The following is a 13,867-nucleotide window of genomic DNA, read 5'->3' on the forward strand; positions in this document are numbered from 1 at the left end:
AAACGTTTACCTTGTCCTTTTTCCTTCCCTGTCGTTATTTTATGGGAAGTTGTGAGAGACTGTGACAGGGACAACTTAAATAGATGTTATTGAAACTGAATGTTTGGGTTCCTCTTTTTGTTTCTGTTCTGAGCTGAACAGTGAACCTATACTTACAGGGTAGCAGGTTGCCAACAAATTGGCAAAAAGCAGAACCCATTATTCAGAGTGCATCTCGGACAACGGGGGCAGCAGACAGTTCTCACAGGCGCTTTGTCTGGCGCAGGCGAGGGCACCTTACTGGGACCCCTTTAACTGTGGTTGACCTTCATTTTCAAAATCCCCCCAAAGAAGCCTCCATGACAGAGTGTGAGTTTCTGGATTCTTAGCCACCAAAAATTTGCCACAAAGCATAGTCTGAACACGTCACATACATTAGCAGGATGTGGAGGGACAAGGAACAAGGTTCTTGCATTACACAGCTCTGCCCAAGGCGGGAGGGACACGTACCCGGGAAGGAGAGGGTGTGGGAGCCCCAGTGGGGACCTCAGCCATGGCTGGAGAGTCTCAGGCTGCTGTGGTTCTTGCCACAAGTTAATCTGAGACGTTAAGTTCCTATTTAGGTTTATTCAGCACATTTATTTCATGTTCCCAGTTTTTTCCTACCGTTTTAAATGTTTTCCTTCATGGCATTAACACACATCGGATGCAACTGCTCTAAAGAGTAAATGCATCTTGATCTTTCCCACAGTTTTCCTGTCAGGTGTTATATAATCTGTATTTGTATCACTGGCCTGGGAGCTCCTGGAGGGAAACAATCCTCACCCACGTCTGTGTTCAGGACTCGGTGTATTGTCTGCGCGTTCCATCTGCGTAAATGTTTGCTAATTCCTCAAACTTGCCAGTCCCTCCTGTGGGCCCTGGGGACAGAAGATTACCACGATCGTCACAGGACAGGTTCGCTCAGCCCCTGTCTCCCAGGGAACAGACCATGAAACAAGCAGTACTGTGAAGCCGAGATGCTGCTTAAGAACAGCCCTGAAGGCGCACTGGGATGAGAGAGCAAGTGTTCAGGGTAGGCTTCCTGGAGGAAGCGCCCTTTGTGATGAAGTCTGAAGTTTGTGTGTGTGGGGTCCATCAGGTGAAAGGGGGCAGGGAGGCTGTCTCAGCCTGAAGGGAGGACACGAGAGAGGTCAGTCCAGGGCGATGGGGAGAACGTGGTGTGGGGGGCGGGGGCAGGAGGTGGTGTTTTATGCAGGAACAAGACCACGCTACAGGCGTTAAGCTGGGATGTCATCAGTCTGTCATCTTAAGAAAAGACCACTCTGGTTGTGGGTCGGTGGGGGCAGGAGAGGAGCCAGTGTCCACTGCTGTGCTGGTGGCTTAAACTGTGTGACAGCAGCAGACCTGGAGAAAAATGGGTGGATAGGTAGATATTTAGAGACGTTCTGGCTGGAAATAGCAGAGCAAGGGTATTTATGGCCCTTAAATTAATAAAAGCAAGACAGAGATTGTAAACAATGAAGAAAAATCTCAGTTTTCATCACCTTAGGTCGTAAGGAATGAAAATATCTGCCAAGTGCAGTGAAGTTTGGGCAGGACGAAAGGACATGTGGGGCGGAGACCTTCTTCTGAAAGTTCACGTCAGGCCAGGTTTTCCAGCAGAAGGTGGCACAGATCTGATGGGTGGACTCCTTCCTCGGGCGCCGTGGGCCAGCACACCAGTGTCTGCAAGATCCCCGAGCCCCCGGCACAGCCCAGAGCAGAGGCAGGTGGCGGAGGCAGAAACCCCAAGGTGTCTCATGAGGGACAGGCTTCCAGGCGTCAGTCAGCTTTGGGGTCACTGTTCCTGGCGCAGACATCACTCACATGTGCAGTGAGTCGAGGGCAGCATCCTCAGGGCACGCAGGGCTCCCTGGGTGAGCGGTCCCACTGTCACGGCAAGGGTGGGGCAGGGGGCAGAGCCGGCCTTCTGAACCGAGGCTTCCTGTGGCCTGAGTTCACCCCCTGTATCCTCCACACATTTCCCCCCTGCTCTCAAAACAAATAGCTTGGCTAGGAGTAATGGATCCCATACACTATGAATAAAAATTGGACAAAAACCTAGCAAGGGACACAGATACCAAAAGGGGGGAAAGTAGACATTTCCATAACAAAAACGTTTCAAGAATACATGGGGAAGAAAGCTGCTCAGTGTAAACACTCGCTGTCTCTCCGTGGTATAAAAAGTGCCTTTGCTGGTCCTCACTCAGCAAGACGAGATGATGCAGCAGCGGAAGAAAATGTAAAGTGAGCTGGCAGCGCTCAGCAAAGAACTGGACTTAAGGATAAAGTGTTAGAGATGAAAGCCCCTTACCAGCAGGAGGCTTTGATGCTTCTGACCCTGCAGGTGTGGTCATGGAGGACAGAGGCATGAAAACGGCACGAAAAATAATACAAATTACAAAAAGTATATTTCAACACAAACTGAATTTTAGAAAGCCATAGAGAATTCTCATCTCCTTTGCTTTCCGTAATTTATGTCCAACTAGTCCTCAAGACAAGATTTTTAAAAAAATCTACATTGAGAACATTCAACTGAGACCACCCTCAGTAAAGAAGTTCAAGGGGCCCTCAGTGTCAGAGCTAGAACACCAGTGTCTTCTGTCCCCAGAGAGGGGACTTGCTAGCTGCAGACCTGGGGCAGCTTACTTAATTCTCTGCACCTCATTTTCTTCTCCTTCAGGATGGAAATAATAGTGCCTGTACCACAAGGTTCAGAAGACCACACTTGTTAATTTATTCATTTTTTAAAATTAAAATTAAGATTTTATTTTTTAATGGAGGTACTGGGGATTGAACCCGGGACTTCACGCATCAGCGCGCACCCTACCACTGCGCCACAGCCCCACCCTTGTTAATTTAAACAAAGTGCTCAGATTAGTGTCTGGAGAACAGCCTGAGCTTTTCTTTCTCCGCTTCCTCTTCCTTTTTTCTTTCTCATCCTCCTTCCTTGTGTTACTCTGACTGTTTAACAAGTTCCCAGAATTTCTGGCCAAGAAAAGAAATAAGCTATTAAAAGGCTGGAAGGAAGTGAGAAAATGGTCATTATTTGCTGCTCACTTGATCTCCTTTGAAAACTCAAGAAAAAAGTTCAGCCGGATTCGCAGACGTGAGTGGGCACGTAAAAGCCAGGGCGGATGGCACGCGGCTGCCAACCCTCAGAAAAGGAAGTGAAGTGTTTTCAGTTAAAGTGTCGATCAAACTGTAGAGTTTATAGACAAAGACCTAGCAAGAATGAACCGTACCTTTAGCGGGGGAGAGTAAAACCTGTTTTAAAACATTTTAGAAGGACCTGAAGATTTATAGGATACTCAAGGGCCGCATGACTCATAATGACAAAGATGTTAATTTTCCCAGGTTCATTTATACATTCAGTGCAGTTTCACATGAAATTCATTTCATTTGAACATCCCAGCAGATAGCTGAGGACCCCAGGAAAACGGATGCTGAAACTTACGTGAACCAGTAAGGGCCCACAAAACGGGGAGACAGTTTGCAAAGCCTGGAGGAAGTGCGCGGGCGACGGCCGGCTTCTACCGCGCCGAGGCGCGGGCAGCTTTCTGCGCGTGGAGCCCACGGGGGCCGCGGCGCCGGGGAGCCGCCGGGGGGGGGGGGCAGCGGCGGGGGCGGCGGGGGCTCCGGGCCGGCTCGGCGGGGCTCGCTGAGGCTGAGGGGGCGAAGCCAAGACGGCGGGGGGAGCTTTAGAGTAACGGAATTTCCTGGAACAGGGAAAACTGAAGACGGGGTGGGGGGTGGGGGCGAGGGGGGGCGAGGGTGGGAACCGGGCGTAGGGGGGGTGAAAAGCGCCCGTCAGTGGCTCACGTGGAGATACTCGGCCAAGGCGCCAGGCGCGCACGCATTTCGGGTAAGACCGTAAATGCCGCTCACTGCGCGGTGTTTCCACACGGCTAGCACGTGCGTTGGTGCCTCATACGCACTGGCCTGCAAGGTTGTCTTCAGAACGAATCAGGGTGTGCAGGTGCCCGCAGGGGCCCCATGAGACCCACCGCCGCAGAGCAGCCTCGGCCCTGCTGTTCCCGGAGCCCAGGTGAGCAAGGCGGCCCCGTGTCCCCGCGCCCCTCGGACGCCAGCCGGAGCCCCCAGGCGCCGCTTCTCCCCCGGGGACGCTGGGAGGGCGTAAGGCCTGTCCCCAGGGACGTATGCGCAGCTCTGGCAAGCGGAGCGTGTCCGTCAGGTCTGAGCCCAGTCCTCATCTGTAGGGGAGACGAGTCGGTTTGGGTTTTGATTCCAGGCTCCTCATTGCACGAAGAGTTCCTCGGGTTTACGCGCTGCACTTGGAGGGAGAGAACTCTGCGTCCGAGTCTATAATGACGACCCTTTGGAGCTGTGATCTGGGGGACAGCGCGCCGGGGGCGGCAGGAAGAGGTGGCAGGGGTGTGCCCGATGTTTTAAAAATGGAGACGCACTTTACTTACTTACCACTTCCACTCGTTCTCTGAATGGAAGAGACCTCAGGATTTGGGGGAACCGTGGGGTCTTACGAGTACCAGTGATCAGGATCGAGGAGGGTGAGGCGAGAAGCTGCTGGGCCGCGGTGAGACTGGTCCCCGTCCGCCAAACACCCCCGAAACAAGCGCTGACATAAACCAGAGCATATTCTTTATTTTCAAGTAAAGTGTTTAAAAATGACCTTCTTCACGGAATTCTTTTCCCCCAAATATTTCTTTTCTCTTTTAAGAAGAGGAAAGATCAAGGTTATCGATTAAGCTATTTAATGAAATAATAAATACAGTATAGTTTCAATGGACATCCGAATGACAACTTTAACTGCAAGTAGAATTACTGGGTCAGCGGCTGTTGACTGACTCCATGTATCAGGGGGTTGTGTTGGCTTTTTTAGGGGCTGTGTTTGCTTTTGTAAAGTGTGACAGTGGGGACGCAAGGCCAGGACTGAACTTCGCCAGCCCTGCCTTCTTTGTGGCTTTGCCCTCAAAGCCAAAATTATGCAATATTTTTGCACCTGGGATTAATTTTTGTTGGAAATCTAGGTCTAAAATAAACAAGAGGGGCAGTTTGCTTCCACTTTGGAAAATCTGAAGAAGGTTAAGTTATCAGTGATTCAAGCCAAGCTGTATTATACGTGGTTATCCAATTGATAGAAATGGTCTCCATTAAAAATTTTTTCTGTGGGCCGCTAATTGCTATTTTCAGCCTACAATTTCTTGCAGATGATTTGTTTGAAACCCTGATTGTGGCTTCTGCTAAATCCTTTGAAATTCAGGCCTTTAATCCCATGCTTTACAAATTGTGTTAAAAGTACTGATCTAATTAAGCAAATTGATGCAAATATCACTTGCCAAGACCAAATTTTCTTGTCTAATGGACAGTCTTTGTTCACATCATAACTTTAATTAAACCCATGGGTTCTGACATGCATAGTCTAGTGTGTCTCCGTGTTCCGTGGCATCCGTGTCCCTGAAGATGGAGGGGGAGTATGTTTCCTGGCACAGTGATAGCTCGGACGGTCCAGCCTCAAAGTATCATTAACAGTGTGTTCTCTGATTGGCTTGGTCACTGGAGAGCTTTTGTGTTTATGAACAAAGACGGTCCAATGACTTATACTTAGTGGTTAGAATGATGCACTGAAAAAATGATCACAGGAGCATCCTCTGTAGCCTCTGTAGCCGTCAGTGTATTTTCACTTCAGATGTGGTGCCTTTCATCACCAGAAGTTCTGTGTGGGTCTTTTTTTTTTTTTTTTTTTTTTTTTGGGAGCCCTATCGTTTTATCTGGAGCCTTATTGAAATATACAATTCATGTACTGTACCATCCCCCACAGAGTGTGCAAGTCAATGATTGTGCAGTGGTACCAAGGGGACATATTCAGAGTTGGGTAACCAGTACCACAATCAACTTTAGGAAATTTTCACCACCCAGAAAAGGTACATATGGGCCTGTTTATATCTTTCCTTTCTCACTAAATTGTGTTCTGTTTCCCTCTAGATTCTTGAGTATAAGAAACATTTAAAATAGTTATTTCAATCTGCTAATCTCATCATCTCCAGGATTTCTGAATCTGTTCTTAGTTTATCTCTTAGTAACGGATCGCATTTCCCCGGTTCCTTTTATGCTTGGAAACTCTTCCCCCTGCTTTGCTGAACTGTGATTGTGTGTATTTAAGGTTTATGATGTGATACTTTGACATAGGTGTGTGTCGTGGAATGCCCACCGCAAGCAAGCTGGTTAACACAGCCATCGCCTCGTGTGGCCACCTTGTTTTCTCCCCCGTGGTGAGAGCACTTGAGATCTACTCTGTTAGCAGCTTCCAACAGCACAATATATTATCGTTAACTGTGGTCACCACGCTGTGCGAGAGGCCTCCAGAGTCACTCACCTTATAACTGAATGTACCCTTGACCAGCATCTCCCCATTTTCCCCACCCCCAGCCTCTGGTGACCAGCATTTTCTCTGTTACCATGGGCTCCGTGTCTTTAGATCCCACATATAAACGAGGTCATGCAGACTTTGTCCTTCTGTGTCTGGCTTGTTTCATTTGGCACAAAGTCCCCCAGGTTCCTCCATGTTGTCGCAAAGGGCAGGATTTCCTTGTTTTTAAGGCTGAATAAGGTTCCATTTTATATGTCTCTCTCTATATATATATCCATATACATATCACATTTCCTTTATCCATCATTCCCTGCTGGACACTTGGGTTGTTTCCACACCCTGAGTCCTGCGGAACACGCTCTAAGTCCACAGGACGCTGCTGCTGCGGTGAACACGGGAGTGCGTGTGTCTCTTTGAGATAGTGATTTCGTCTCCTTTGAACACGTAACAAGCAGTGGGGTTGCTGGATTGTACAGTAGTTCTGCCGCCTATTTTATGAGGAACCCTGTGCTGCTTTCCATTGCGGCTGCACCAATTTACATCCCCACCGACACTGCACAAGGGTTCCCTTTCTTCACCTCCTCGCCGAGCCTTTATCTTTTGTTTTTGATATTAGCCACCCTGACAGGTGTGAGGGGGTATCTCCTTGTGGTTTTGATTTGCATTTCTCTGATGATTAGTGATGCTGAGCATCTTATCATGTGCTTGTTGGCCGTTGGTAAGTTTTCTTTGGAAAAATGTCTATTCCGAGCACATGCCCATTTTAAAATGAGGTTATTCATTTACTTTTGCTGTAGAGTTGTATGAGCTGTGTGAATTTGTACTCCACATTGGGCAGCAGGGGCAGCTTAATAATGTTAATTTTTCCAGTCTGTGATCGTGGGCGTATTTCCATTTACGTGAGTTTTCTTCAATTTCTTTCATCGATGTTTTATAGTTTTGAGTCTACAAATATTTCACTTCCTTGGTTGAATTTATTCCTAAGTATTTTATTCTTTTTGATAGTTTTGTAAATGGAATGCTTTTCTTAGTTTCTTTTTTAGACAGTTCCTTCTTAATGTTTAGAAATGTAACTGATTTTTATATGTTGATTTTGTTTCCTGCAGCTTTATTGAATTTGTTTATTGGTCCTGACAATTTTTGTGTGTGTGTGTGTAGTCTGAAGTTTTCTATATACAAAATCATGCCATCAGCAAAAAGAGACAGTTTTACTTCTTTTCTGATCTGGGTGCCTTTTTATTTCTTCTTCTTGCCTAACTGTTCTGTCTAGGACTTTCGTGTTGCATAGATATGGTGAGAAGAGTGGGCATCCTGGTCTTGTTCCTGGGCTCAGAGGAAGAACTTTCAGCTTTTAACTGTTGTGTGTGCATTAGCTGTGGGTTTGCCTGGCAAATTATGGCTGGATGTTGGCCGTTACTGACCACTGTGAATGATGTTGGGTACCAGGTTTTGTTGTATTCCTTTAAATAGTGTTGGAGTTTCTTCTGTAATTTAGTAACTTGTAACAAGTTGGATGCTTTCAAGGCTTGCGTTTCAGCTTTGGTAGGGAGGGTCTCGCTCAGCCATCTGTCTAGAGCGCGTTTGGTCCTGTTTCTAAGGCAGTAATCTTCTGAGAGCTTGCCTTTAAGGCGTGCACAGCTGAGCGTCAGTCTGCAGCGGCTGAGGATCTGGGGGGAGTTTATGCAAGCCTGCAGATCCGAGGCGCTCTCTCCTTTCTTCAGTGCTGCCTTGTGAATTCCACCCAGGACCGGGATCTGCGTCTTCTCCACGAAGCCAGGCGTCAGGTGCTGCGCTGTCGCTTGGAAAGTGCCTCCTGTTTGTGCCGCTCTCTCATCGTTCAGTCCCACGTACCTGAGGTCCAGTCCCTGCACGCGGTCATTTCATGTGCTTGTGCAGTCTTCTAGCTGTTTCAGGTGGGAGAGCAAGTCTGACCCCCTCGGTCAGGCACGGCCGGGAGGAAGTTACAGGCTTCGTATCTGAGCATCTGCTTCCCATCCTAGGATGATGACCTAGGAAATAATTGAACAAACGTTCAGCGAGGACACGCTCAGTGCGCGTGTCCAGGGTCAGCGCCCTGAGGACTTAAAGGCGAGTCAGTCATTGTGCTTACTCCTCTAACAACACATCCAAGAACAGTTTTTGCCTTTCGTTTACTCTCTAGAGGCGGAAAAGAAAGGGTCGGACAGCAGCCCTCACCGTCGTGGAAACACGTGAGATCACAAGTGGTTTTCTAGTTAATCCTGATGTGAAGACTGAGGGGTCCCCAGGATGGGGGCTTTCCCCGCTCAGGGAAGTCCCGGGCAGCCTGCCAGCCCCCAGTCCCGTGCTCCCGCATGGGCGTCCCCGGCTCTGGAGCTGGCTGTTCCTCGTCTCCTTGTCCTGCCCCAGCTTCCCCCGACTCTTACTGTCGGTGTCTTTAACTTCGACTTTTAACACCGCTGTAGCTTGGGGGAACCGGGAGATGTCATCCTGGCTTTTGCTGTTGCTTTCAGGAAGGACCAAGCACTCATTCGAGATTCCTTTTGTCACCTCATCCTATCTGCACTGCTTCTTGGTAAAAAGTCTTGGATTGAAGTTTAAACCCTTCCACACCAGCTCAAGGACATTTGAGGTAGAACTTAGACAGGCCAGCATCAAAATAAGGAGCATAATGAGAAGGAGGAGAAAACTGGATGGGCGCTGACTGGCAGGAAAAGATCTGAGGGGCAAGGTGGACCCCAGTTTGGTAAGCCCTGGCCTGATCCTTCAAGGAGGGAGTGAACATGTGCAGCAGCAGTGACCACGCTGAGGACAGAGAGCAGGGGGTCTCCTCAGGTCACCACACGCCCTCCTGCTCTTTGCTGATATTTGGTTTCCATGAAACGAGCTCTCCTGTCTCTCCCGTCCCTTCCTCCACGTCCCCACGCTCTCGTCCCCTCTAGTCCCAGCTCCACAACATTAATTTCCCACAGCTCTGGAGGTGGGAAGTCCAAGATCAAGATGCCCGCACATGTGGTCTCTGATGAGATCACTCTTCCTGGTCGGCAGACACCATCTTTTCATCATGGCCTCATGTGGCCAGTTCCTGATTTGTATGTGAGAGAGAACGGTATTTCCTGTTCCTTCCTCTTTTTATAAGGGTGTCAGTGCTGTCATGAGGACCCATCCTCATGACTAACCCGAGTCACCTTCCAAAGGCCCCACCTCCAAAGCCAGTACACTTTGGGGATTTTGGGGGGACACAAGCATTCAGTCCATAGCACAGAGTTTCTAGTCTTAAAAAGGACTGGGACTAGAAACATGCGGAGAACAGAAATATGGGCTTAGTCCGGGGTCTGGTGGCAAGGAGGTCTCTGACTGATAAATACAGGACTTTGACAACAGCCCTGTCCAAGCTCATCCCGGGGCTCATCAGAGGTGAGTGACGGCCTTTGCTCAGCTCAGGAATCACGGAGCCGTAGTCTGCGCTAGTTTCCTGTTTCTAATCCTAATAATAAAGATACACGTTGACTGTTCCTGTGGCCCAGACGTAGTGCCAGGGCCTTCCCACTTACTAACTCATTCGAAACAGGTGCTACATTACTTGGTCTGACAGATGAGACACGAAGCACAGAAGGCCAAGTAACAGGCCCCCGAAACCTGAGTCCAGCCTCCGCCAGTCTGACCCCAGAGTTCGGTTATTCATGTCAACATAACTCGAGACCAGCAACCTGGGTCTTTCCTTTCACAAACCCTGAATTAAAAGTGTCTTCCATGCTTTCGCGCGAAGTAATCTTCCAATGCTCAGGTGCTCCGTGCGCTTGTCAAGTGGCACTTCCTTGTGTTTGGAGGAGATTTTATCGTCTTTGGAAAATTGCTTGATTTGGGTGTACCCAGGACGTTCGGGTGCGACGAAGGAGCACGCTGCATTTTGCAGGAACCGTCTGTTGTATGCATAATCCCCACCTTGGCTTGTGGCATCATTTAAAAAAAAATTTTGTACAAAGCATGAGTTAAGGGTAGTGCTATTAAAAATCATGCTCAATAAACCGAGGCATTTAAGAAAATAATTTGCTCCATTTCAGAGGTACAGCTTACCAAACACAAGGGCGGCAATTAATGCCTATTGTCCGGATGGTCCCTAAATGATAATAGGCTCCCAGGCGGGAGGCATTTGAAGTGGCCACATTTGGTACCAGGTGTTTGAGTGAAGGGTGCTGTTTGTCTTGAGATGTAATTGGGGTCAGCTACGCAATAAACAGCTTTAAACTTTCCGCCTTGGCTATTATCAGTGGGCCAGCCCAGCCCCTTTCATCCACCTCTGGCTCCGTCACCATCACTAACAGTCCTTTCTCCCTGGGAGTTATCAACCCAGCAATAGCTATTGTCAGAATCCAAAATTACAGACTCAGCAATGGACGTTCCGCAGCTGCAGGGTCACTCGTTCAGCAAGACACTCCGTGTGTGTGAATTACAGTACTACGTGACGCACGCGGGTTAAATTATGCACATACATACAAAGATGATTTTTTTAAATGGATTTTTAAGAAACTGTTCAGCTGTATCCGGAGGTAGAAATCACTTTATCAATGGAAACTATGCGAATTGGCTACCATCTTCTCTTAAAAAAATGCCATGTAAAGAAAGGAACTAGGTAACTAAACAAAGTTTTTCCATTTTTTAAATTGAAGTGTAGTCAGTTTACAATGTTGTGTCCATTTCTCGTGTCCAGCACAATGCTTCACTCATACATAAAACATACATATATTCATTTTCATATTCTTTTTCATTATAGGTTACTACAGGATATTGAATTTTGTTCCCTGTGCTCTACAGAACAAACTTGTTTATCTATTTAATGTAGAGTAGTTAGCATCTGCGAATCTCGGACTCCCAATTTATCCCTTCCCCACCGGTAACCATAAGTTGTTTTCTATGTCTGTGAATCTGTTTCTGTTTTGTCAATAAGCTCATTTGTGTCTTCTTTTTAGTTTCCACATATAAGTGATATCACATACTAGGAACTAGGTCATTTAAAACCTAGAAGTGATAAATACCATTACTATATTAGGTTTATATGTTACTTTTCTATCTATGAATATGACATACACATTACATGAAAATGATGAGTAATACTTAGAGATCTAAAACTCTGAACCAGTATAAAATCTGAGTAAGATTTTGGAGGAAATAATGTGCAATCATATCAGTGTGTCTGCAGCTAGTTTCTCGGCGACATTTCGCCACCTTTAGGTTTCTAACGTATATGGAAATCTTGAACGTATTTATTACATATCTGTTAGTCTATGGGCCATAACTGTACTGCATGAGTCTTTTAAAAACTTTGCTTAAACTCTTATGGTGCATGAATCCCTGTTCTGGAAAACCCTCTTTCCAGCTAAGATTATTTTAATAGCTCTCACTAAGTCTTCACCTTCTGTTCTTCCTTTATTCTAAATGCTAAAAGAAATTATTTTAAATGCATCATAAAGGAGCTATTTTATGTTTTTAAATCCCTGTCTGCAGCTTACTGCTTAGTCTAAATGTACGTTGGTGCTCTCCAGAAACACCTGGAGGAAAACACCTTTCTTCTGACCCCTCACGTGGAATATTTACCCCGGAAAGAAGGGATGTCGTCCTGAACGGACGTATGGTTCTTCTCTGGCCTTGTCCAAGGTACACCGTCACTGTCAAACTGGTAAAAGAGGGGCACTCTCTAATACAGTGCTACCACAGGTTTATCAATACATTTAGCTTTATTTTATTTATTTAGTTTTTAAATTGAAGTCTAGTCCGTTTACAGTGGGTCGCTTTCTGGTGCACAGCATCCTGGTTCAGCCTTACATACACACACATCTGTTCGTTTTCAGATTCTTTTGCATCACGGGCCGCTGCGAGGTACTGAATATAGTTCCCTGCGCTCCACAGTAGGACCTTGTTGCTTATCTATTTTATATAATAAATTGTGTTTTAATACACAGGTAAAGTGTTCACACTCAGCATTTTTTAAAATATCAACACTTAGCATTTTTATTGATTGACGGTGTTTCTTTGCTTTTAGGCAAACCTTATGAAACGCTGTTCTGCAGGGGAGAGACTCGGGCTGGCAGAGATTGGTTTTATGGTCACACCAAAAAGTTTCAAATATTTGAGGAATAGCACAGGACGGGGGAATCCACACCCGCTGCCGGCTCAGTACCTGGTGGCTCAGGAGGCGGGCCGCGCGGCTGGCCGTGGGCGGGGCTTGTCGCCCGGGGCCGTGGGCGGGGTTTGTTGCCCGGGGCTGTGGGCGGGGTTTGTTGCCCGGGAGACGAGGCCCGGCGCTTGGCCGCTGCGGTGACGCGCGCCGGCTGTGCTTCCGGGAGTCCTTCTCTCTCAGCTGTGTGATCACAAACGAAGGGAGGCTGCAAAGGACGTTAAATGTAACGGCTTTATTCTTGCACAGATGACACGGGTGAATTTGACTTTCTAACGGCAGCTTTTGGGAAGGTTCCTCAGTTCTTTCTTGCAGAACCCCAGGGACCCGGGGACACACTCTCCAGGCAGGGCTGTGACGTGGGGGGCAAGTGGGCACCACCTCTGCCCACACCTCTGTGTTTCCCTCCAGGAAACGCGGAGGCCTGGAAAACAGCGGTTGCCCCTCCAAGGAACAGGAAAGGAAACGCCAGGTAAAGTCTCAGGAGTTTGGAGGAGAAGGCGTGGAGGGTGGGGCTGTCATTACGCACAGTCATTGAGTCATAAAGGAAAAGTATCAGCTGATGTGACGTGTGTCATAGGAATGGAGCTAGTTTCTACATGCGACACATTAAATGCCTCACCGATATTGTTTAAAGATGGACAACAGGGAATAGGATGTTGTTTTCAATAAACAGACCAAACACTAAGATGAAGCAAAGGATCTTGCATTAAATATAGAAGTGGCAGTGAAAACAGAAAAATTTTGAGAAAAGACAGAATTGGTTTAGGGAAAGTAGAAAAATAGACCAAAAATGGGGAGGAAGGGACAGGGGTAGAGTCCCCGAGGAGGAAAGGCAGGGAGAGGGGCCATTCCGCTGGGCACTAGCGAATTTTCTGTGAAATTTAAAGCAGGTGTTCCCCTGGGCTGTGGGCTTCCAGTTGCTTCCACTTCTTAACTAAAACTCTTCATCTTTCCTAAGTCCACTTTGCTTGCAAATACCGACTTGCTCCTAATCCTCGCTTTTAGAGTAAGCATTAGACATTCACTCTCTTCCGAGGCTGGGTAGGAAGTGTAAGTGAATTAAGCTGTCTGCAGGTAAAAAATGAAACGAAACAAAATGCATCCAACTGCCAGAAACATAATCACGTTTTCTTCATTTTTACTGAACTGTGATTTAAACATAAGCCTGTACATATATGCACACATCTCTCTCTCTCTCTCTCTCTCACACACACACGCACAGTGTTTGCTGCGTGTTTGTTTGAGAATGGGAGATCTGACCTGTCACTTCTACAGCAAGAGCTCTGTGCGGGGCCTTGCATCCTGCGTGGTGTGAGAACAGACTTGGCCATGACTGCGTT

The sequence above is a fragment of the Camelus ferus genome, chromosome 29 (assembly GCF_009834535.1).
Source record: "Camelus ferus isolate YT-003-E chromosome 29, BCGSAC_Cfer_1.0, whole genome shotgun sequence".
In the NCBI taxonomy this organism is placed as follows: domain Eukaryota; kingdom Metazoa; phylum Chordata; class Mammalia; order Artiodactyla; family Camelidae; genus Camelus; species Camelus ferus.